At 35.4% G+C, this 26,235-nt stretch overlaps 1 protein-coding gene and 1 pseudogene across 3 annotated transcripts in view; both read left to right on the top strand.

The window, feature by feature from the left end:
* Positions 1 to 26,235, top strand: part of EPHA3 (EPH receptor A3) — a 360,460-nt gene that overhangs the window by 183,109 nt on the left and 151,116 nt on the right. The window lies entirely within an intron of this gene.
* Positions 16,628 to 17,448, top strand: LOC131513020 (superoxide dismutase [Cu-Zn]-like; annotated as a pseudogene).

Raw genomic sequence — 26,235 nt, 5'->3', positions numbered from 1 at the left:
TATTGAAATCTCCACCCACTAATATGTATTTGTCTGTTTTTCCTTGCAGTTCTTTATTTTTTTTCTTCATGCAACTCTGTCTTCATGTGTGTAAATAAGCATGTATGTGATTGTGTCTTCCTGATTAATTCACATCTTTATCACTTTGAGATGAATTTTATCCTATCAATATTCTTTATTCTGAAATCCCATCTGTCTGACTTAATATAATCATTCAGCTTTCTTTTTTCCAGTGTTAGAATATTATATCTCTTCCATCCTTTTACTTTCAACCTGTATGTGTGTATATTGAGCATACAGTTTTGTCTTGCTTTTAAATCTAACTTAACAATTTCTGCCTTTTTTGGGCTGTTTAGACTATTCTTACTGTGATTATTGATAGGTTTAAGTCATTACCTTGCTATTTGTTTTTTGTTCTCTGTTCCTTTTTTCTTTGTTTTCTTGTTTTTTGTTCCTTTGGGTTAAACAAGTATATTTTTATGATTCTATTTTATTTCCTTTGTTAGTTAATCAAATTCTCACTCTTTTATTTTTAGTTCTTTTTTAGTGTTTTAGGAGGGTTATTATGTATATTTTTAGCTTATCATAGCCCACCTTTAAATGATATTATGCAATTTCATGTATAGTATGACAATCTTGTAGTAGTATACTTCCTTTTCTACCCCCCAGGCTTTAAGCATTATTTTACCTTTATACATAGACTATAAATCTAATAATACATTGTTCATATTTTAGTTTAAAAATCCAGTTATAGGGGCACCCGGGTGGCTCAGTTGGTTAAGCCTCCAACTCTTGATTTTGGCTCAGGTCACGATCTCATGGTTTGTAAATTTGAGTAACATGTCTGCACTATCAGTGCAGATCCTGCCTGGAATTCTCTCTCTCTCCCTCTCACTCTGCCCCTTTCATTTGTTTGCATGCATGTGCATGCACACACTCTCTCTCAAAATTAAATAAATAAACTTAAAAAATCCAATTGTATTTTTGAAAAATTAAAATATTTACAACTCTTGTATAATTACCAGTGTAGTTACTAATGCTGTTATCTTTAGTTCTTTATGTAAATCTATATTCCTATCTAGTATCATTTTCTTTCTTCCTGAATGATTCCCATCAACATTTCTTGTTGTTTAAGTTTGCTGGTGATAAATCCTTCACCTTTGGTTGACTGAAAAAGTTTATCTACCCTTCTGTTTGAAAGATACTATGCTGAGAATAGAATTTTAATATTCTATTTTTTTCTTTCAATATTTTAAAGATGTTTTTCCACCATTTTTATTCTATGGTGAGAAATATATTGTGATAGTTATTTCCTTTTATGTGAGGTGTCACATCTGTGATTGCTTTTCAGATTGGCTCCATTATGGTTTGGAACAATTTGTTTATGAAGTGACTTGGTGGAGTTTTCTTTGTCTTGGGAGTGGGATTTATTAATCTTAGATCTGTGGGTTTTTAGTTTTCATCAAAGTTTGGAAAAAATTCAATTATTATTTTTTTCAATATTCCCCCATTGGGAGCTCCAGTTACACATGCATCAGGCCAATTAAAGTAGGCCTTAAGTTGGGGCGCCTGGGTGGCGCAGTCGGTTAGGCGTCCGACTTCAGCCAGGTCACGATCTCGCGGTCCGTGAGTTCGAGCCCCGCGTCGGGCTCTGGGCTGATGGCTCGGAGCCTGGAGCCTGTTTCCGATTCTGTGTCTCCCTCTCTCTCTGCCCCTCCCCCGTTCATGCTCTGTCTCTCTCTGTCCCAAAAATAAATAAAAAACATTAAAAAAAAATTAAAAAAAAAAAAAAAGTAGGCCTTAAGTTCATGGATGCTCTTCACTTTTTAAATTGTTTTTCTTTGTATTCTTCATTTTAGGTAGTTTCTATTGCCATGCCTTCAAGCTCATGAATCTTTTTCATTATAACATTTGTGCTGCTACCAATCCAGTTTAGTGTAGTTTTTATAGAAGATGTTATAATTTTTTAATGTAATTTCGACACCCAACATAGGGCTCGAGCTCACAACCCTGAGAAAAAATCTCACATCCTCTATAGACTGAGCCGGCTGGGCTGTTGTAATATTTATCTTTAGAAATTTATTTGGATCCTTTTTATTTCCTTCCTTGTGTATTTAACTTTTTGAATATATGGAATATAGTTTTAATAACACTACTGATGTCCATGCCTACTAATTTTAACATCTATGACAGTTCTGGGTTGATTTTGATTTATCGATTTTCCTCTTCAATATGAGTTGTATTTTTCTACATGCTTGTAATTTTTTTTGGAGGGGGGTGCCAATCATTGTGATTTTCACCTTCTTGAGTGGGAAGTATTTTTGTATCCCTGTAATTATTCTTGAACTCTTTTTATGGGACACAGTTAAGTTATTGAGAAATAGTATGATCCTTGTAAATTTTGCTTTTAAGATTTGTTATGTGGAATCAGAGCAGTATGACACCAACATTTGAGTATTCCTCCCAATTGACGCAAGATACTTCTATGTACTGTACCTAATGTTCCATGAATCTTGAGGTTTTTCAATTTGGCTGGTGGGAGCAAGCATTTCTCCGAGTCTTGTGGGAGCATCAACCACGAAGCCTCCAATCCTTTTGCGTAGTTCTTTCCCTGGCCTCAAGAGGGTTTTCTCATACATGGGCTGCTCAGTACTCTGCTGGAAGCTGAAGAAGCATCTTTCACAGATACCCTTCATCTCTGTCTATGCAGTTGTCTCCTCTCTGGTATTCTTTCCTGAGAACTCTGATCTGTCTGGTTTCCCTGGAATTTCAGCTTCACCTCCTGAAATCAGGGAGTTTCCTGAGCTGCTTTGTCCTGCTTCCTCTTCCTTGTGTTGTAGCCTGGGAAATCTGAAGGCAGTAAGATGTTACATTGTAGTGTTCATCCGATCTATTTACCTTTTCTTGAGGATCACTGTTTTTGTTCCCTGATATTCAGTGATTTAAAAACTACTCTTTCATATTTTTTTTTGTTCCTTGTTTTGTTTTTTCTTCTAATATGGTAAATACAGTCCCTGGTATTCTATCTTGGTCAGGAGTTAAGGATTGAGTTTTGTTATGTATTAGTCTCTTAAAATAGTTATTTGTATTTTAAAATTAAGTATCAGAGGTATTGAGAAAGGCATAAAAGCTTATAAAATAATGTCTGCGGGGCGCCTGGGTGGCGCAGTCGGTTAAGCGTCCGACTTCAGCCAGGTCACGATCTCGCGGTCCGTGAGTTCGAGCCCCGCGTCAGGCTCTGGGCTGATGGCTCGGAGCCTGGAGCCTGTTTCCGATTCTGTGTCTCCCTCTCTCTCTGCCCCTCCCCCGTTCATGTTCTGTCTCTCTCTGTCCAAAAAAAATAAATAAAAAACGTTGAAAAAAAAATTTAAAAAAAAAAAATAAAATAATGTCTGCTACAGATGCTTAAAATGAATAAAAAGTATGGGGTGTAGGTCAGTTAAATATTATAGAACAAATTAAAACAGTATATAATTAGCCACTAACTGGTTTGTAAACACAAGAGTTCAACATTGTAAGAATTTGCTGAGGATTATGCATTTAGAGACTCCTACATAGACAAAGTATAGTGTTGGTAAATTTTCTGAGGCTGGTCTATTCATTTGGAGAAAGTCTTTCCATGTAGGTAAACACCGCCTATTAGAAGTGTGTTGTGATAAATGATTAAAGAAGAGATAATTTTAAGTAAGAGGGTAGTAAAAGATGATAATATGTTTGAAAAAGTATATAAATTCTAGTTTTTAGAAACTTTGAGTTTGTTATTTTGTATAAAGGCAGCAATAAACAATTAAAATTGTGGAACAAGTTTATAATAGGATGCTCACATTTTGAACAAGAATAATCAGGATGAAGTGACAGGGAAACAAATATTAGAGAAAATAGTAAGAAACTTATACTTATCTAAACAAAATTAATAGGTTGGTTGTATGGATGAAAAGAAAAGACAGGAAAAGGATTACATATAAATTGGCAGTGGTTGATGATTGATGATTGTATGCAGGAAAGAAAAAGAGGAAAATTTCTAAGATAACTGACATTTAGATAAAAGAGCATAATGAAACTATCAACAGAAAGTGAAACATCAGCAGATCTTAGTGTGGAAAGCTAAAACTAATATGGACCAAAGAAAAGTAATCATAGTAGAATAAAATAATAATAAATAGAAATACCTATTAAATGTACAATATGTGCAGGCACTATGCAAAATTCTGTACCTGGACTATCTCATTCAATCATCACAGCATGGTTATAAGCTTTATGAGTGTCTGCAATTTACAAATGAGGATATTGATCTGAGACTTATGCTCAAGGTGATAGCAAGAAGTGGCAGGGTCAGGATTTGAATCTCAATATATCCAGCTCCAGAACCTGGTTTCTTATTATCAGTAATTACCATTAAAATGGTGTAGGCATAGCTTTAAAGAAAATATTTTGTGCAGGAGTCTGGCTAACACTGTATGCCAAACAGTAAAATATAATTGATTTGCGAAATATCTAGCCTTAAATAACAATTCTGATAGCACTGTGTAGCAAGTACTCTCATAGTTTTGCCTACCGACATTCTGAGAAGGTGTGACAACTGAAATAACTACAGGTTTCTGTATCACTTACATCAGTTTTTCTTTTTTGGACATAAGATTATTTTATTTTTGTTGTCACATTATGTTTTCCCCTAAGCCCAACAAAGAAATAATTTAAAACAGTAGTGCTAGTATTTACCAGGACTGGAACCACAATAGATTTATGCCTTGGATAATTGTGATTACTTCATTTTGTTTATTGTGTAGCTACTCAGTAAATCTTCTAATTGACAGGAACTATTAAAGTCTCAAGACCAAGATGTCTTGTCTTTCCCCCATTGGATGATATTCTTTCTATCAGGAAGGTAGTATTTATTCCAACTCATTTATTTTTCTGTAATAGAAGCGGTAAAAGGAACATCAATATAAACTATTCTTGGAACTCATTTAACGTTATCAATATATGTAAAGTTAGATGTACTGACAAAACTGCATACTCAGGGATACAAGCTAAGAAGCAAAGAGAAAATGGTAGGACTGAAATACTTAATACATACTGTGTGTCCAGACACCATGCTAAACAATTTTGTTCAGATGATCTCATTTAATACTTTCAACAATTATCTCCGTTGTCTGAAGTTTGCCCTGTGTCACTCAGGTAATAAGATTTGGAGCCAGATTTCAACCTTCACTGACTTCAGAGCTCAGGTTTTTAGCCGCAATGTCGCACTGCTCTGTCCTAAGATATACTGAGTCAATATAGTGTCTGCCATTTATTTTAATAAAGGAAATCCTGTGTGGCAAAGCCAATTCCTTAAAAGTGAAATGTCTCAAAACGTATAGCCTAAGTCTTCTTACCACACTGCCATACCTGTTCTCCAGAGACTTCTGAGTATCTTTCTGCTCCTTCACTTTTAAGTTATGTTATATGTGAGACCTGTTTATAAAGTAGTGTGTCTGATCCTTCTGTGAAGGTACCAAGTCATACCTTCAGAACCTATGACCCATTCTTTAAATAAATGCAATAGCAACACATTTTGATTCCTCCCCCCGCCCCCAGATAAATTGAACTTCTTGTCTAAGCTGAATTTTCATAGTTGTTAAGAATTATCCAGAGTCAAACCTGGTGGGTAAAATGAATTACCAAATAAGAAAGGCCATTTAGGGATAAAAAGAAAAGAAGAGAAGAAAATGAATCACGGATTTAAAACACTTAGGAAAAATTTCTCATGTGGCTCATAAAATGTCTCTTGTGACAATGTCAAAAAAGTTTTCAAAAATGTTTTGAGTTTCAGCTGCATTGTAGGGTAAATGTTCAGTCTTCTCAATTTTCCACTTTTAAGCTGCCACGATTATTTGGAGTGATATATTGTGAGATATTTTTGATAGAAACATTTGATAATGTCACTTTTAGTAATAAAACATATCTTCAGTCTTAAAAGAGATTTTACTGAGCTTACTTTGAACAAAGACTAGCACATTACCACACACAAGGGATTAATAAATGTCACTCTCAGTAATAAAATTGGGTTTCATACTAATTAAACCGAGTCATAGGATACCTTGATTTACATATTTAAATATTTTCATCTCCCCATGCTTGTGGGTGTTTGTTATGGATTCAGCAACTATATTCAAGGAATAGTTACAGTCATGTAAATCCTAATGCATTTCAGTAAATATAAATTATGTAAATTGAGAGTTAAGTGTAAAATACCACAGGATACTTATTTAGAGTTGAAATTATAATCTTTTCCACAAATTTCCATGAATGAGGATATATTTTTTTTTCCTAAGAAGCTCAACATAACAGAACATACCCTGGATTGTTAATCTAGGATATTATATTGGTGTTGATAAGCTCTATAAGAATAAGTGTATGATGTATTAGAACACATCGGGGGTGTAAGGAACTGAAACAAAATGTGATGTGGCTGTTTTGTGAACATTGATCTTTTTAACTTTGGGTGTATTCAAAACTCTGACTACTTCGCCACTTTAGAAAAACTTTACTTACACCAATGAAAGAATCTTGTCTGGACAATTTAAACAAACAAACAAACAAACAAACAAATAAATAAATAAATACATAAAACACATGTCATGTTAGGGAATGCCATTGCCTCAGCTTTTTCATTTTATTTTCCAACCTATAAAATCCCCAAAGTTGCATCATCTGTAATTAAAAGAGCAATCTATTTAGTCCTTACTCTAAAGTCAATCATATTCATGTTGTCACATAATTTTAAATTGCAGTACTGAATAAAATCCTTCCATATGATGACACCATTTTTCCTCCTTCTAATTCCTTTGCCTGCTATTGATCATCTTTTTATCTACTTTATAAAAGCCTCTCTTTATACTCTATTCTAGTTGATATAATGGAACAAAAGGGATCCTAACGTTTAGCTTGCTTTGTGGGAGGTACAAAAGCCTTTTATTCCATATCCATTTGAGGAGTTTGACTCTATGCTAACTCAGTACAAGTTGAGAATAAGGCACTGAGTAGGTGGGAATGATTAGAGAATTGCAGTCAGAAGCAAAGTGGTGAAAGACGTTGTGTGGGAATGAAGAATACCATATGGGATTCATTTCATGTGTATATCATGGCTGCTTATTTTTCTAATATCCTTCTCCCCACATGTTTTAAGATATCTGCAAATCTTCAGAATGTCTTTATGTTCTCTGAATTTAGAGCCATAGTGGTTCCCTACTTGCTTAATCCTCTCCTAAAGTATAGCTCCTTATTATTGATCTTCTATATAGGTCTCTCGTTCTAAAGGACATTAGAATTTCAAAAACAATATCGTATGGTCCAAGAACAGTATTTATGACAGGATTATGTAAAGTGGCATTTGAACTTATTCTTTTCCCCTTCCTTTTTTTCAAACTGTATCTTGACTTTTAAAATAATGTTGACTGATGGTGTTTACCCCGCACATGTTTTATCTCTGTTTTTTCCATTCGTGATACCTATAGCTGCTCTTTTCTGTCTCTGTTCACTGTTGTCTTCAAAAGCTTCTTTCCCGTGCCAGTTTTTAAAAATCTTTTCTCTTTAATTCAAAAGGATGATCTTAAAATAAACCTTAATATCTGGAAAAGAGGAAGAAAGAAAGCAAGGAAGGGAAAGGAAGAAAGGAAAAGGTGAAAGGAAGGAAGAAAGCCAGGGCAGGAGAGAGATAAGGAGGGGATAATTTATTACATTGGAACTGGTTGTCATCCATTCTTATTACTCCTATACATATGTCTATAAATATCAGTTCCTTTACAAAAATGTGAAGGAGACAAGTTAGTCCACATTAAAAATGATACTTGAGAGATATTTTGATTATTGGGGAACATTTCAAACAGATAGCCATCTCGTGTTGTTTTTATTAGTCTCTGTAATATATTCAGGAGACTAAAAATAAAGCCAACTATTTTTTATGGTCTGAAAAAAAAAAATAGACTTCTTACACCAGGAAGAAAAAGAAAAAGTTTAGTGCAGAAAACTTTTGCCACTCGCAGATAGTTCAGATAGGCCTTTGTGTAACTGTGCTTTTTTGTCTAAAGTCACCAAGGGGAGTTCGAACTTGCTGTCTCTTTATGTATTTCACTAAATGAGAGCTGACGCAGAACTGCTTTTCTTCTCTGTGCCTAGTTTCAAACCGTTGAACACCTTTATTTTCTTTTACACTGACAATCTGGTGAAACTCACAACTAAGACAACTTCCAGTTCCTGTAGTAACCATAGAACCTGCTTTGCTACTCACTTGGATGTAAATGTAAAGGTGGTTGGATCTTTGGATCAAGCCGTGGCTTTTGATAAAATTTTCCTCACCAGCACTTCACCAGACTTAGTCTGTTAGCGACAAACTCCCCACTTCCTGTCTAGTCCAGTGTTGGCTGTATTTTTGAGGTCTGAGTTTAGCCCCTCTTACCCTTCTACCATCTATTCTTAAGACAGACACGAGGATGTTTTCAAATTGGCCAGTTCATTTTCCCCTCTGCCCGTACCCTCCATGGATTCCCCATTTATTTAAGATAGAAGCCAGAATTCTTATACTGGCTTTGATTTCCATACATAATTTGACTTTCGGGACTCATCTCCCCCATCAGTTCCACCACGCTGGACACACTCGACTCCCTAAAGTTCCTGAACTATATCCTCATCCTAGGGCCCTTGTCCTGGCTGGTTTTAGTCCAGGAAAAGTTTTTCTAGGTATCTGCATGAGAAACGTCCTTACCTCCATGAAGTATTTGCTCACATCCATGACAAGCTGACTGCTCTATTTAAATATTCCTCTCACACGCTTCTTAACTTTCTTAACTTCCCATATTATTTTTTTTCATTTTAATTACTGTTGTATCTAACAGAAAACATAATATACATATTCATTATATTCCTGACTTATTGTCTGTTTCCTTTCTCTCTCTCCCCTTTCTTTCCCTGCCGTTCAGTGCACACTACAATGTCAACTCCGAGAGGGCAGGGTTATTTGTTTTGTTTCCTGATGAATCTTAAGCACCTTGAAAAGTTCATGGAACACTGTTACCACTCAATAAATATTTGATGAATTTATGACTGTAAGTGTTTCCAAAAGTGTCATTAGGTTAATGAGCATCCTACTTTGAGGTTGATCTTCTCTAGTCACATGTTTAAAACTTTTTGAAAATTTCATTTCTCGGGGTGCCTGGCTGTCTCAGTCAGTTAAGTGTCTGACTTCGGCTCAGGTCACAGTTAGTGCGTTTGAGCCCTGCATCAGGCTCTGTGCTGTGCTGACAGCTCAGAGCCTGGAGCCTGCTCTGGATTCCATGTCTCCTTTTCTCTCTGCTCCTCGTTCTCTCACACTCTGTCTCTCTCTGTCTCTCAAAAATAAACAAACATTAAAAATTTTTAAAGGAAATTTAAAAAATGAAAATTTCATTTCTGACTATTTAAAACTGCATTGCTTAACAAGTTTAATATGGAGCATCCCTCTCTTTTGCATCCGGAATCATTTTTATTTATTTTACTTTTTGTATTTAAGTTTTTTTTAATGTTTAATTTTTTTGAGGGAGAGAAACAACGTGAACAGGAGAGGCACAGAGTGAGAGGGAGACACAGAATCTGCAACAGGTTCCAGCCTCTGAGCTGTCAGCAGAGTGGGACAGGGGGCTCAAACTCTTGTGAGATCATGACCTGAGCTGAAGTCAGATGCTTAACCGAATGAGCCACCCACATGCCCCAGGAATCATTTTTAGTTTAAGAACTATCCCATATCCCATATATACTTGCAATACTTCCCATTTTCTCACACCTTTTTTTTTTGTTTGTTTTATTATCTTTTTTTTTCTTACTGTGTTAATCATCTTCCCATTCTGAATATCTATTTTAGTCCTCTCTGTGATTTTATAATTTTCAACATAATGAGCTGTTTAGCACAGCACATGAACATCGCTATAGTTTAAAAGAAGAAGTAAAGGCTAAGAAAAGTATTACTTTGAATGACAGATGATACCAGCTACTAATAGAGGATAAAGTTGACATGTTGTAATTCTAGTTTTATTCTGTGAAAATTTGTAAATAATTTTAAAGTTTGTAAGTACAGGCCATTCCTTTTTGAACCCATCATATAAGGTAGAGGAAAGAATATTAGATTGATATTTAGAAAATCATAAATAAATATTTCCCAGTGTTACTACTTTCTCATTGTGTAACATGAATAGGCCACTTCACATTTCTGAAACCTACTTTTTAATATCTGTTTACTTTTGAAATTCACTCATTCTACTATATATTTGGGATTCTTGATTGTTAGATGGGAAACTATAATGTGTCTCTACTGACCTTAGTGTCTGCACCGTTGTCCATGCTGATCATATCAACTCTTTGGCTGCTCCCACTTTCAGATCTGTGCTTTCCTGGATTTGCCTCCTTTCTCCTCACAATGTATGTTCAATCGCATTGTTCACTCTATTTTACAGTGCAGAGAATAAAACTTTGTGAAAACAACTTGATTTTGTTATTCTAACAAGTTAGCAATAAAGTACTAAGTTAAATATCATGTGGAACAAAAGTAATTTTTCATGGAAAGCTGTATTTCCTAAAAGGGGAACCATGGATGCAAAAATAAGAGACTACTATGATGTGGAGTTATTACTGCTACCGTCATTTGGTACCTTGGCAGATGTAGCTGTACAATAGTCCTTGTCATTGTCCTCACCATCACCCTCATCGTCACCAGTATTCTTCATGTACTTACTCTGTTTTAGGAGATATTCTAAGCATTGTACAGTTAATAGTGATTAATCTCAATAATCACAGTATGAGAGAGGTAGTGGTTTGGTCCCCATTATACAGGTGAAAACTGGAGGCACAAAAAGGTTAAGTCATCTGTTTAAGGTGACAGAATTTATAAACGGCGAAGCCAAAATTCTAACTGAAGTGTTCAAATACATTTTTCTCAATTACTTTATTATTTTTATTTTATTTTATCATATCCATTGGACTCTAGGCAGAGTGTTTAAGTCACCTCATGACAATTAACACTATTGAAATTATAATGAAAGCAGAAGTTGAGGTTGTTAGATGACACCATGAATATTTGTGGTTACCATAGACTTCATGTTAGCGCTGGCTTTCAGAAAATTTAATTTTCCTACTTCAACCATCTTAACAAAGTATTCCAGAAAGTACTTAAGTGACCATATTAAAGTTCTAAATGACAAATTATAGTGGAATTTTGGGTTAGACCTCTGGGAAACAAAGATATGGGCTGTATAATGGCAGTAAAATTAATGTTATAAAATTCAGGTCTGATAGATTATCAGACTGGCTTTTCCAGGTCGGTTCACCTAAGCTCAGTCTAGCCATTCATTCATAGCAAATTGTGAGTAATCCTCAGAAAAGCCCCGTGGGTTTGCGTCTGTTTGGTCCTGACTATGCTGTGGTTTGGCTAGGCTGAAAGCTGAGAGTAGAGATCCGTGTTGTCCATACTTGTCAGGTGATACTTGCCAACTGTGAAATTTGTCCTTTTCAATTTGATCCAATCCTTTCTCGATGAAGCACTTTCAAGGGCTTCTTTGGTTAGGAATAAAGAAAACTTCAAATTTGAAACATTCTCATATTAAGGTATTTGTTTGTTCCTCTCACATTTCAAAACATTAGACCTATATTTGTAACTTCAAATTTAAAGAACAGTAGTTTGACATTATATTTTGTATTAACGTCTGTGCACTAGGGTAAGTGACTACATTTTCGTAGGTGTCAGGAAGTTTGACGAATTTCAGTTTTCCTGATGCATAGATTTTTAAAGTGTCTTCTCTATGTTTACATTGTACCTGAGATTGTTTAAACCTAGAGACACTAAAATCACCATCATCATCTCCATCATCATCATCATCATAATCATCATCATCTAGCATAATCATGGAAAAACAAAAAATCCTAAAATTATCTTGAATGTTTTTAGAAGGGGAACATTCTTGACCAGTTTTGGGGTAGCCTTGGGGTTTTCAAGTGCAGAGTCTTAGCACACACACACAAAACAAAGCAAAACAAAACAAAACAAAACAAAAACTAATGATGACCAAAGAAAACAAACACCAAATAAAGTATTAGAAATTTAAATATTGTGATGGACTATAGCATCTAGCAGTTATTGGAATTTAAGAGTGACTCCACAGAATGCAATCATTAAAAACATCGATTGCCTGAATCATCCAATGAAGTCTTGGTAATTCTTAAATATTATTAGCCCCATTTAAGCAACCACCAAGTATTTGTTGAGTATGCATTATATGTTTGGTCTTGAGTTAAACTGTGTGAAATGTATTAAGAAAGATAATATAGCGTTAAATCACTTTTATCCAAGATCTAACTGCACAACGGTAAAGAAAAAGACCTACACGTGAAAAGTATTAGATAACAAAACTACATATAGGTAAAGGTAAAGTACATGGTACAGTTTGTAAATACAACATTCCATATGTATATGTATATATACGTATACATATACATAAATATATATACACACATACACTGTATATGTGTACGTGTGTATATACATATATAGAGAGAGACTTAGTGATGAATATATACTACAAAAAAAGAAAGAGCAAAAGAAGTTTGAGAAAGGGCATCAGTGCTAACTAGGATCATCAAACATGAGAAGTAAACAGAAGCTTAATAGAGGAAGCTTGCTATGACTTGGAGTAGAGGGAGGGACACGCAATGGAGAAAATGTGGAGCCCTGATGCAGGAAGCAACTGAGAATGTTGAAGTGAAGGTTAAACTAAAAGTCCTAACTGAAATAGTAGAAAACAGGTAGGAATAAGTGAGAAGGGAACCAATTATTTATCGACTATAGTTAAGGAGTGATGTTTGAACTTTGCCGGTAATTTGCAACTATAGATTTTGAGCTGAGAAGTGACGTTCAACTCAGCAAACATTATGAAGCACACCTTGGTCATAGTTGCTGCAGGTGGTGAGAGTGAGGTATTGAGATTTGCAGAGTGGTGAAGAGGTTTGTGTAAAAGGAGCTGGGAATAATGATCTGAATGCAACTCAGTAATTCTGTGTCAATAATAATAGTTAATTAAGAAGTTTAATATTGTGGGGTGCCTGGATGGCTCAGTCAGTTAAGTATCTGATTCTTGATTTCAGCTCAGGTCATGATCTCATGGTTTGTGGCATCGAGCCCCACATCAGGTTCTGTGCTGAGAGTGTGGAGCCTGCTTAGGATTCTCTGTCTCCCTCTGTCTCTGCCCCTCCCCTGTGCATATGCGTTGTCTCTATATATCTCAAAATAAATAAATACACATTTTTAAACAAAGAAGGTTAATATTGAATGCATATGTAAAACAGATTAAGTGGCAAAGGCAATGGGTTAAGGAAGATATTCAATCTTTTTTTGAATACCTTTTCATATGAATGATCACCGGTCCCTAATCACTATATTTAGGAGGCGAACAGAAAAATTCTTAGAAATATTTGAGAAGTTGGAGAGTAAAAAGACAGTACAATATTTGAGAAAATTCTTAGAAATTTTTGAGATATTAGTGAAAAAAAAAGATGTCTCAACATTGTAGACTGCAAGAAAGTAAAGAAGCCCCTTGAGGTTTAACAATTGAAGGATTGGTCTTGCCTTTTATCCCAATTGTTCCCATTAAATTGGTAAAAGTTGGAGAGTTAATGGGCATAAGAAAGTAGAAACAGGAGAGGATACCCTTTCCATAATTGTTTTGGAAACAAAATTAATAGTTACTTCAGCATGGAGAAGGGGACTATGAGAGGATATTCTTTTGTTTGTTTTGGTCAGAAAAGGAGCGTCTTGCACTCATCTATAAACCATTGGAGGAGAGGCTAATGAATATGAGCAATCATAATTGGTAATATCTAACATGGGTGACGTTGTGAGAATCACATGCAGGTGGAGGGAGTATGAGAGAGAGAAGTACTAATTGTTAGTGTTAGACTCTCAAAGTCATGAGGTTTTTTTGGTGAAGAGCGCCACACATTTCTGGCCTCCTGCCCTGCACGTGTACACACACACACACACACACACACACACACACACACACATGCACACACACAGAGCCCCACGTCTGTCTGGGCCTTTAATAACCTATTGCTCGTATTCAGAGCACTAATCCTGTAGCTTAGTCTTTACTGTTAAGGTTATTTTAATTCATTTATTTGATAGCCTTCAAATAAGAACACTTTCAGTTTTAGTGCCAAGCCTGGGTTTCCCGTGTCAACAGGAATTTAAGTCAGACTTCTAAATGTTTTTAGTAAGTAACTGAATACAGACTTACAGGCCTTGAGAGATATTTGGGTCCATCCTTCCTGTCTTCTTTCTACACAGTAAAATACCTCCATACACACAAATATTCTGTTTCACATCACTCTCAAATCCCGTGGTTTTTGTCACTATAAGTTCCACATCTTGTGTATTAAATAAAGCTCAGCAAAACTGGACTCATTACTTCAGAATGAAGATTCTTATAGCAAGTCACATCTCTGATGGAAAACCCACAGGGTGATCTTCACAAGCCTTAAATTCTCTGTTCTAAGTAGAAAGTGGCACAATTTCTAAAATGTCCACAGACTGTCTCACAGTAGAGTTTTTAATGAGCTGATATCTGTACAACCCGTTGAGCAGTTCAAACCAGGTTTCTTTATATATATAGCAGATCTATAAAAGTAAAGGACAAGTAAGTAGAAAAGCATATTAGATCATGAGGGCACTAATTTTAAGGGATAGGAAAAATATAGAATATAATAACTTTAAAGAAAAAGTAAAATTGAAGAGACTCACAATTATCTCTATAAATGCACAGAATAATGTCAGACTGCTTTGGGAAAATTATGAAATGCTTTCATAAAAAAGTCTTAGTGTTCAATAGTGTTTCTAAGCTGTATAATTTTATTGATAAATAATTTAACTTAAAAGCACTTTGGGGAGATGTAGTTTAGCTTAAATTATTTTAGTTCCTCCATTTCTTGATATAAACTATCTTTTTTTTTTTTGCATTTTTTTCATATTCTGGATCTTACCGCAATATCCAAAAACCTTACTTATTCACCTCTCCAAAAGGCAGGAGCACATTCTGCTAAGTAAAACACCTATTAATTAATAATGAACTCCTGGAAATCAGTAAATAAAATAAATCTCCCAGCAATGCATCACTGTTAAGACTTGTTAGCTGTTTGAATATAAGACCTAGATTATCTAGTTGGACTGCTGATGTGTTAATAAATATATTAAGTATCAACATGGTAAAAAGCAAATTTTAGTGTTTTGGAGATATCTTAGCCTGTCATTGTTTTGTTTGTTTTGTTTTATAAGCATAGAGATTAGCAGCACAGTCTTTAAAACAAAACGCCTGGATTCTTATCCATTTCCTGGCTAGTTATTTCACTTATCTATACTTGGTTTTATCCCCTTTATCATGGAGCTCATAATGATACTGATATAAAGGATTATAGTGAAAATTAAATAAAATGTCAGGAAGATACCTGACAAAGAGTAAGTATTCTATGAATGATCATTCCTGTTATTTAATAGTTTCTCTCTTTTTTTTCTTTTAATGAGAAAATACATAATGACCCTCCCGATGTAGAAAAAAAAGGAAAGAAAGAAAAAGAAAAAGAAAGTGTATTTCAGATTCTGGATTGCAAAGAGAAAAAAATATAAAATGAAAGAATTTAACTTCAACACATTTTCCTTTGTTCCCCTAACTGTTAACCTTGACAAAGGAGTGCTGACATTTTGGAGAAATGGACTTTATGGTGAATATTACCTTTTCTTTGTTCTTACTTTTGACATTTTACCGTGTCAACCAACAATCTAAGTGAAACCATGCAAACATTGGTGTCCAAAATGGAACAAAAGGTGATATTGGGATTTGAGTAACAGAGACAGATTTTAAAATTCTGCATTTTGTTTCCATGTGTATCATTCACTTAGGCTGGAAAGAAACAAATCATAATCATAATTGAGTCAAGGCATTTTCAGAATTTTCAGATGTGCTCAAGTTCAATGTTCTCTTTAGTGCTAGCCAAAAGACCCGATGAATTTAGGAGAATCATGGTCCAAGCCATTAAGTGTCTCTTAAAATTCATGTTTATTGTTCTGATTTAGTGAATATGGATTGTCTTTCTTCACCAAATGCCAACTCTGGAATTGTTTATTATCTACTTTATTAATACTTCCAAAAGGTTCTTTGACCTCAGAGTATTCTTCCTTGGCACAGGCACTTGTATTTTCAACACTTCATCGCTGGCAGTGCAACTTAGAACATTTTCCATGTAACGTCTGAAAATATTCTGGGACTTGTTGTCAGATGTGGAATTGGCAAGAATAGTGAAGAGTGGCTTTGGGGATGGTACAACTTAGGCACAATTTTGTGGAAAAAAAGAGGGACAGAGAGACATGAAAAATGAAAAGCAAATCCTTAAAGTAAATTAAAGGACAATGCAAGTTATAGAAGTGGAAGTGTGAAATCTGTGTGGCTTTTCACAGTCTTGGCACCTCACTTCCTATGGTCAGCCAATTCCTCCACAAAGGTTTTTTTGGTTTACTTGTTTCAGGCCTTTGGTCACATATATTTCTGACCTGTGGTAACAACAAAGTCAACATGTAATGTGGTGTCAGCATCTTATGTGGCGTCCTCCGCTGCCCTCCCAAGTCATAGAGATGAAGGCTGTGTGCGCGCTGAAAGGCCAGGGCTGTGTGGAGGGCACTGTCCATTTCGTGCAGAAAAAAAATGGGCCTGTTGTGGCATCAGGAGCCATTACAGGATTGACCAAAGGCGAGTATGGATTCCACGTCCATCAACCTGCAGGTAACACACAAGGCTACACCAGTGCGGGTCCTCACTTTGATCCTCTGTTAAAAAAAAACATGGTGAACCAAAGGATCAGGAGAGAAGTGTTAGGGACCTGGGTAATGTGATTTCTGGCAAAGATGGCAGGGCCAGTGTGTCTATGGAAGTTTCTCTGACTGCACTGTCAGGAGACCCTTCCGTCACTGGCCACACCGTGGAGGTCCGTGAAAAACCAGATGGCTTGGGCAAAGGTGGAAGTGAAGAAAGTACACAAACAGGAAACGCTGGCCATCGTTTAGCTTGCAGTGCAGTTGGGATCTCCAAGTAAATATTCCCTGTATTCCTTAGAACATCGTCTGAGTCCTAGTAACTCATACGTTATCTTGCTAGTTGTAGAAATTTAACTTGAAAAACATTAAACACTGTAACCCTAAAAGTGTAATTTTTGTGACTTTTTAATTGCTTTAGGTGCCTGTAATGAGAACTGATTTATGATCACTTAGAAGATCTGTATAATCTTATAAAACTCAGACTCAGTTAAAAATATGTCTTTCAATGACCTCTGTACTTTACCAGACTTAATAATCATATATGGGCGTTAAAAGTAATTGTCTGAATTTCTTTACTTCTCAGTCAAGCCCGCAATAAACAAATACACCATATGGCACTGTATTTTGAACGTATTAAAGTACCTAAATTGAGACTCTAAGAAAAAAATCACCATGTAAACTCTTTGCTGAAGGACTTACGATAAGGCTTATAATAATGCTCATCATGTCTATTTATTAATAAGTCTCACAAATCCTAAGAAAACTTCTAAGAAATTGGAGATGGTGTATTTTAGAGACAACCTAAAATGTGAAAGTTCATTCACAGTTACACAATAACTTGTTTTTAAATTTTTTTAATGTTTTATTTATTTTTGAGAGAAAGAAACAGCGCGAGCAGGGGAGGGGCAGAGAGAGAGCGAGGGTTAGAGAGAGAGGGAGACACAGAATCCGAAGCAGGCTTCAGTCTCTGAGCTGTCAATGCAGAGCCCTAGGCAGAGCTCGAACTCACGAACCGAGAGATCACGATCTTAGCTGAAGCTGGACGCTTAACTGACTGAGCCACCCAGGTGCCCCCACAATAACTTGTTTTTATAGAGTCCTTAGGGTTTTCTGTATAAACAATCATGTAGTCTGTGAATAAAAACAGTTTTAAGTATTCATTTCTAAATTTACATTTCTCCTTTAAATTTTACCAATATGTGTTTTATGTTTCTCTGTTATATTTTTAGATTCAGGTACATTTATAAGTCTATTTTCTTCCCACCGTGTTGATGTTGTTTTATGTCTCTCCTTATTTCTAATAACATTGATTTCCTTTAAGTTTGTTTTGTCTGATGTTCATAAAGCTACTCCAATTCTCTCATGCTATTATTTGCATGCTGTATCTTCTTCTGTCTTTTCACTTCCAACTTATTTTTGATTTTGAATTTAAAGTGTATGTTTTATAGATAGTATATAATCGAATCTTGCTTCTCTGGCCCAATTTCACTGACTCTGCCATATGTGTGGAGTGTTTCATTCTTTCATGTTTAATGTAAAAGTTAATACGTTTGGCTCTAGGTGTGCCGTTTGCTACTTCTTTTCTGTTTCTCTGAGTGCTTTTCTTTCCCCTTCTGTTTCTCCTTTAATCTTTTCTGGTTCTGTTATACCATGATTTTGATACAACAATTCATTTACGCATCATTTTGATTCTTCTCTTAACTTTTAAATCACACTTCTTTGTGTTACTTTTTTGATGGTTTTTAATGATTTCTACATCTCTAACTTATCAAAATCTACTTCAAGTTGATAGTAAATTGCCTCTGGTAAAATATAGGAAGTTTTTATGAGCATAGCTTTCCCCTCCCCCTGCTGTTGTCGTCATATGTATTATATACGTCTTATAATCAAATATAAGACGAATGTTTAACCACTGATGTGACTTCTAAATAACTTAAGAAAAGAGACAGTATATTAGTGATTAGTACCAGAAGGGAAAAAAAGTAAAAGTTACGAGACTTGCACTCTGTTATCTTTCTTATTCCAGCTTCTAAATACCACATGTTTTTGTTCAGAGTTGCCATCAGTAAGATAAAATAACATGTCTTATCATGGGAAGTATATAATTTCTGTAAAGCAAACTATTCTTGTAAGAATTCCACAATTTTTGTGATTCTATGGCGCAAACTTAGAATTGAAATAATTATAATATTAATTTGATATTGTACACACAGAGAGAGACAAACACAAACTCTAAGCATTAGCATTTTATATTGCTTTACATTTTACTAAGCCCTTCAACATGCCTTTCTCCATTTGGTTATGTTTGAGGGATCTACTGTTACAGAATTATTACACATGAGTTAAATATGTCCTGAGAGGTCAATTTTTTTTTGCCACAGATTATGTAGTCAAATTTCAAATTTGGTCAAATTATGTCACTAATTTCACCATGAGATTATCACCACAGGGTCAAATCAATTTTTTGATCCTCCGTAAAAAGCTTCTTTTCTAATTTTTAAAGTCGTTTCTAACCTACATTTTTTGTGTTGTTTTGTTTTGTTTTGTGACACTGAAAGCATAGGACTAAATTTTTCTATAAACTAACGGGCCATGAGCATTACATGGGGATGAATAAGATACTTTGTTCAAACAATGGGAGAACTTCAATATAGCGTGGATCAATGTGATGCAATGCAAAGCAGTTTATAATGTGCTTATCAAAGATCCAAAGCACACTGACTATAGAGTGAAAGCTCGTGGAAATAAATTATGAAAGGATACAAATAAAGACACACATTTTCATGACTGTGCCTCATTTCCAGAGCCCGGTGATAGTCTTGCTGTTCTCAGCATGCTACTCAACGATGACCTCATCGGTAATGTAAGATGCATTCAGCTATCTGGCACCTAGATGGCAGCCTGCAAACTATAAACACAGTGCCTTCAAATGGACCATAAAGCCTGACTAAAATCTACAAATTAGTAATAGAAATACTTGTTACATCATCACATCATTTGGGTCCATCTAGCAAATTACTCCCTGATGTTTATATTTGAACAAAAAATGTGTGTGTGTGTGTGTGTGTGTGTGTGTGTGTGTGTGAAACATGTGAATGTGTGTACAAAACTTATTTTATTTTATGTTTGTTAAAATGTACCATCTTATCACAGGCATGTGACTTGAGGAGTCACATGTGACTTGAGGCATGTGACACAGGAAAATGGACTTGAGAAGGACGGTGTTGGGGAGCATGCTTTGATTGTGTCACTCATACTATGTAATGAGACATGTGGAACAAGAACCATAATTGAGAACCCAGTGAACAAGAACAATTCAGTGCACCTCCAGGAATTAATAAAAGCTTTTTTGTCTTGTGGATAATAGTCACTCACACAGATGTGTTACCATTGATCTGTTTTGGCAGTGACATTAAATCTTGTTTTAGGAGACGCTTCCCTAAGGTTGGATGAATATTGCTATCTTTTGATTCAGGATGCTTAAAACCCGGGAAGAGAATTTTCTAAACAAACAAACAAACAAACAAACAAAACAGGAGGCAGTGTTATCTTCTTAACCATGTAAGCTTTAGCAGTTCAGGCAGAGGTCCTTCTCTTCAGGCCTTGCACTGGCTTTGCCTCACAGATAGCTTCACAGAAAGCAGTGAGTGAGACTCAAACTAAGATGCCCGGTGCTAGCACATTTAATTATGGTGGATGAAGCATGGTCTCAGATAAAGATTTATTCTCATTTTAGAACTTCATATTCTAGTTGACATTATTCCTTAAGAATACAAATCTGGGATACAGTTTCCCTGAATTATCTGCAAACATTATCGTAAGAAAAACGTGCCCACTGAGGTGTTTGTCAGTCAAGAGACAGCTTGAGTGGGGTATCTGTCAACCCAGATATAGAAGCAGGGAAAATGGATGAGTCATATTTTTGCACCCACTGGAAATACCTTTCTGATTCTTAATATAAATATAAAAAGTATTCCTTGAAAGGATGCACACTGAAAGAGAAGCCCTCTTATAACCTACTCCTTACTGGAGAGCATTGTGAGGAAGAAAGTGTTTGTCAGTATTAACTCTTTCAAACCCTATAGCCTGGCACAAAAATAAACACAGGAGGAGAAAATCATCCTGAATTATGGATGTTTTGTCCTATTTTCATGGCACCAGGTGGGAGTGTTAACACTTAATCAGTCTCTCTGGCATTATTTCCCGTCCATATTGCCAACTTTATCACCGTGAAAGATGCTTTGATCCTCTTCTGTGGTGTCAAGAACAACAGGCCACAGCGTCAATGACATTCTAATCAGTGGGGCATCATTTCACATTACTTGTGATCAGATACGATATTTCACTAATGCGTTTTGACAACATGTGGCCACAATACATGGGTCTCTCTTTCTCTTGGTATAGACATATGTGTGTAGATACATACACCGATATATATATATGATATATATGATATATGTATATATCATATATATCATATATATCATATATATATAAAATCTTAAAATAGAGATTAACCGCAAAGCACTTTTTTTCTCACCGTTTTAGATTTTGAAGGCAGAAATAGTCTCTTTAAAAATATGCTACAGCTTTCACCTTAAGAGTGCCTAATGTGCTCTCACAGAAAATGAACCACGTCCATAGATTTGGGGCACACTTTATAGTCACATATGTTAAAACAATGCCCTGACTGAAATGCTAAGAACTGAAAAATGCTAACATTGTCTGTAAGTACCAGTTGTGAAGTACAACTGTAAAATAATAATAAAAGCTCCTTTCTAGGAGCTCCTGCTCTCTGTTAACACTTCACGAATGGCCTTTCCAGTGTTCACAACTCTCTGGGGCAGACAATCTGTATTCAGTGTGCACCTGTGGAGGGATAACTTCGAAGCGATCACTCAGAAGGCAACCAAGCCCTGATTCTCCCAGAAATTCTCCACCATCTGTGTGCACTTTCTACTGCTATTCAAGGCCACCCTCTCTCCCTTTTTAAAATCAACTTATCCAAATATGACATTATTCCTAAATTAGGAAAATTATAAACATAAAAATTGGGGGCAGTAATTATAAGAAAATTTTGCAATGTGATACAAAACGATGGGAACAGAAAGATTGAAATAACTTAAAACATCACCACAATTAGATTTTTTTCTTTGGAGTTGCCCTTTTTTTTCCTTTGTTTACTGTTTAATAATCAGTTAGGAAAGCTAGGAGGTATAGCATACAGTGTTTTCAACTAGCAGAGAAGAAAAGAAAGAACTGATAAATATTAATGCGTTGTAGATCCACGACAGATTTGGAGCACAGGAAAATTTCACATCTAGGTATATTTGAATCAGGCTCTGTATTGCCGAAGAGCAGGGCGTTACTGACAAATGAGGGTGGGAAAGGATGTGTGTAAAGAGATAGTTGAAGAAAAATAACAAAATTTTCTTAAAAAGTAACAACTTGCCTACTAGTTCCAAAAAAACCAGTCCTACCTATATATCATGATAAAATATATCTTGATATACATTGACCTGTAAGGTCAGAACTATGAGATATTCTGGATAGAAAACAATTTTTGCATTAGAATATCAAAAGAATGTTAAGGCTTCCACATTTCCCCTACAAAAATGACACAGCTTTTATTTCTAATAGTGCAAACTATTAATATGAATGTATTCTATCTACTCAATATGTAAGACAGACTAGACATTTTCCTTAGATTATTTTTACAGTTAAAAAAAGAACATTTTGTATAAGACCAAAAATAATTCAAACAGATGAGGTAATGCATTCTTTTGCATCACTTCTACATAAGCGATACTCTTTGAGGTTTCTAAGTGGCTTAAAAGGTGATTTTATAGGTTGAAATATTGTCCTTCCTAGTTTTATGGCCAGAGCAAAACAGTACTTGTCTGGAATACATATAATATTGCACACGGGGTTAATTAGGTTAGGGATGAATTAATTTGTAACAATTTCCGTTATTTGACAGGCATCAATAATATAGTATATTACGTGCATTCCAGACATCAGCATACTGCCGTGACCCAGTCAGATTCAATTTGGGAAAATCTTGGATCATATGAATATTTTATTATTGATTTTTTGTAACATCATATTTTACAATCAGGCTTGGTTATAGAACACCATAATAACTTGAGGAGATATTTTAGAAAGCTATACTGTTGATGAATGGAAACCATGCTTTCTGGAGTGAAATGGAAACTTACTCTTCTCTCCTTGAAATGAGATGTTAAGGTATAATATTGTACATTATTAACATCTATTAAAAATATTTATTTTCTAAGCAATTTCCCCATCCTTTGATTGGATGTTTTTGTTATGGGGGAGGGCTGGGATATGATGATAGTTTGTATAACTTGGTTATCTTGGCTTCTTTTCAAACCCCTTCTGTTTCAGACTATTTCAATTGAGTAATTTGACTTTTACTAAAAATCCCTCCATGCATCCAGGCCCTCATTCCTTTGCACAAAATGATCAGATAAAATCTCTGACTTTGCACATACATGATGAAATGGCAGGCTAGCTTGATAAAGAAAGGATATGTTGTTCGTTCCTATGGTTAATTGCATTGTATCTCCAAACAAGAGCTTACATGCATCAAAAACCTAATTGTAGAACTTTTAGTTATGGAGGTGCCAAGCTGTATGTACTTACAATGTGTGAAGATGCAAAAATGACACAACTAGAGAATCACAGAGTTATGAAGCACAAGTTAATTTAAACAGTTTTGTGGAATCAGAATTACACACACACACACACACACACACACACACACACACACCTCCACAAGGAAATAACAAATGTCACTGTTCCTCAGGTTAAAGGTCTGATAGCTCAATCCACTCTTCCTCAGTTCTCACACTTTTCATATTTCATTCAGAATATTTTATTCTTGCCCATGCTTTTGTTGAAATTATTGACCCTAATACTCATGTATCCCATTCATCGCTCCCTATGTTTCCTTCCCAGTATCATTTACTCTTTCCAGGTTCCAAAAAGTAGGCAGTTTTCCAAGCAAGCAAAGGGAAAATAGAGAGAGAGAGAGAGAGAGAGAGAGAGAGAGAGAGAGAGAGAGAAGCCAAGGAACAGACTCAACAATAGAGAACAAACTGATGGTTACCAGAGGGGAGGTGTAGGGGGTGGGGGTGGGGGGATAGGGGAAATTGGTTATGGGGATTGAGGAGTGTTGTCATGATGAACACCAGGTGATGTATGGAAATGTTGAATCCCTGTAATTTAGACCTGAAACTTATGTATTACACTGTGTGTTAACTCTACTGGAGTTAAAATAAAATAAAATATAAAATAATAAAATAAAATGAAATGAAATGAAATGAAATGAAATGAAATGAAATAAAATAAAAACAAGCAAAAAACAAAATGTTGGCAGTTTTATAAATTTCTATTCATAAGTGTAATTTCTCTCTTTCTTCAATTATTTTTTTCCGTGTAGACTCTAAGAGCTTTGGTTAGAGAGACTGAGAGTGGAAGTGGGGGCAGGAGAGGGATCAGGAGGGGAGCCCATACTGTGACATGATATGTGTGCTGGCCACCCAAAATGCACACACACACATACGCATACACATATGTGTGCCTGTATTAGAGTTACTTTGTCTCAATACGTGTTAGCTACCAACTTTGTATCAAGCAGTGTTAGGATATCTAATACACAAAGCTATATGGGACATAATTCCTCCTCTCAATGAATTTCCAATGTAATAGGGCTGAGAGCCCCACAGAGAGATAATGAGAACATAACATACTGAGATTGAAGCATACTCAGGTGTTAAAATTGCCAGCAGAAAAAAAACACATAGTTAGTAAACCAGTCAGGATCATGAAAAAACTAAAACTGGAAGAGGCTAAGCACAGTGGTGCCGCCCATCAGAACTCTGGTCAGAGGAGGGGCCTTGCCCCAGACTTGTCCTGTCAGGAGACAGGCTGATCCTTTGTGAAAATGGGGGCCTCAGATTGCACAAAATGATGCCATGAAATGTTGAAATAGCTTCTCTCTCTTTTAATGCTAAACAACCATGTGAATTCCCTATAAAGATAAGCAGGTTGTCAGTAGAGGCTCATGGGGTAACAGATTGCTCTTAATATGCTGCCTATAAATATCTGTAGAAACAAATTTGAAATCGCGTCTTAGGTTTGGATGCTTGGGTGGCTCAGTCAGTTAAGTGTCTGAGTCTTGATTTCAGCTCAGGTCATGATCTCAGGGTTTCTGTCAGTGCAGAGCCTGCTTGGGATTCTGTCTCTCTGTTCCTCCTCTGCTTGTGCTCTCTCTCTCTCTCTCTCTCTCTCTCACTCGCTCTCAAAATAAAATATGAAAAATAAAATACTCTTAGGTTTATTTCTAAAATAATGGTGTACATGATATGCATATAAAATATTTATAAATAAGATTTTTCTGTTCATATAAAAAAATGTATGTACTTAAGCAATGACTATGTTCCAAATATTCAGAATTCTAAGCACTAGAAATTTCTAACATTGAAAATTTTGCATAATTCTAAGAAGGGTAACTTATTGTTTTATTTGCATTGTTATACTACATGTCTTATTAGTAATACTGTACCTAGAAGAATGACAGGCATACATGCATGTACCTAGAATTCAAATAGAAAATAATGGGGGAAACCAGAAGCAAATGCCAACTCCCTGCTGTTATCCTCCCACGACGCCCTAGCCTTTCACTTCATCTGGTGCAGCAGCATTTCTGTGGCCTCCAGCTGTGGTCAGAATAGTGTTCATCTCATGCTATTCCCTAGTGTCCCAAAGGTGTTTAATTTTCAAGTTATCGTTGACACAGAGGAATAGAAATTCAGCAAATGAAAGAGTAACTTGAGATAAGAAACTAAAGGTGACTACAGGGATATTATCTTTGCTTTAGGGGAAACATATTTTCCAATGTAATCATTGAACCATCTTGTGTCATCTTCTAATCCTGGGAGACCAATGCTAAATAGATGAGGAAGTCTATTTATTCTAGGGTATGGGATTTTAAATAAAAGAATCCTGTGATTTCTTTTAAGCCATGGAGCTACGTGGCAAGGGTTTTTAATCCTTGTTTAAACTTAATTATATGCTCATTTAAGATCTTAATTACCAAAAATTAGTTTTAGGTTACCAACAGTGAATATAGAGATACAACATCACAAAAAGTATCTTCAAGTCTTTTACAACTTCTGAAAAATCATCAATGGAATGTGCAAATATGTTACTATTGACTGAAAAGGTACTTTATTCATGTGATGATGAAGTAACAACCTATCTATATGAATAAATGCTATAAATTTCTCTATAAAGTAAAATTAAAAAGGAATTCCTAAAATAGAATCAACATCCTACTAGCTATTAAA

This window comes from Neofelis nebulosa, chromosome 5 (genome assembly GCF_028018385.1).
Source record: "Neofelis nebulosa isolate mNeoNeb1 chromosome 5, mNeoNeb1.pri, whole genome shotgun sequence".
NCBI lineage: Eukaryota > Metazoa > Chordata > Mammalia > Carnivora > Felidae > Neofelis > Neofelis nebulosa.
Note: the sequence above shows the minus strand (reverse complement) of the source record. Positions and strands in the feature narration are given on the sequence as shown.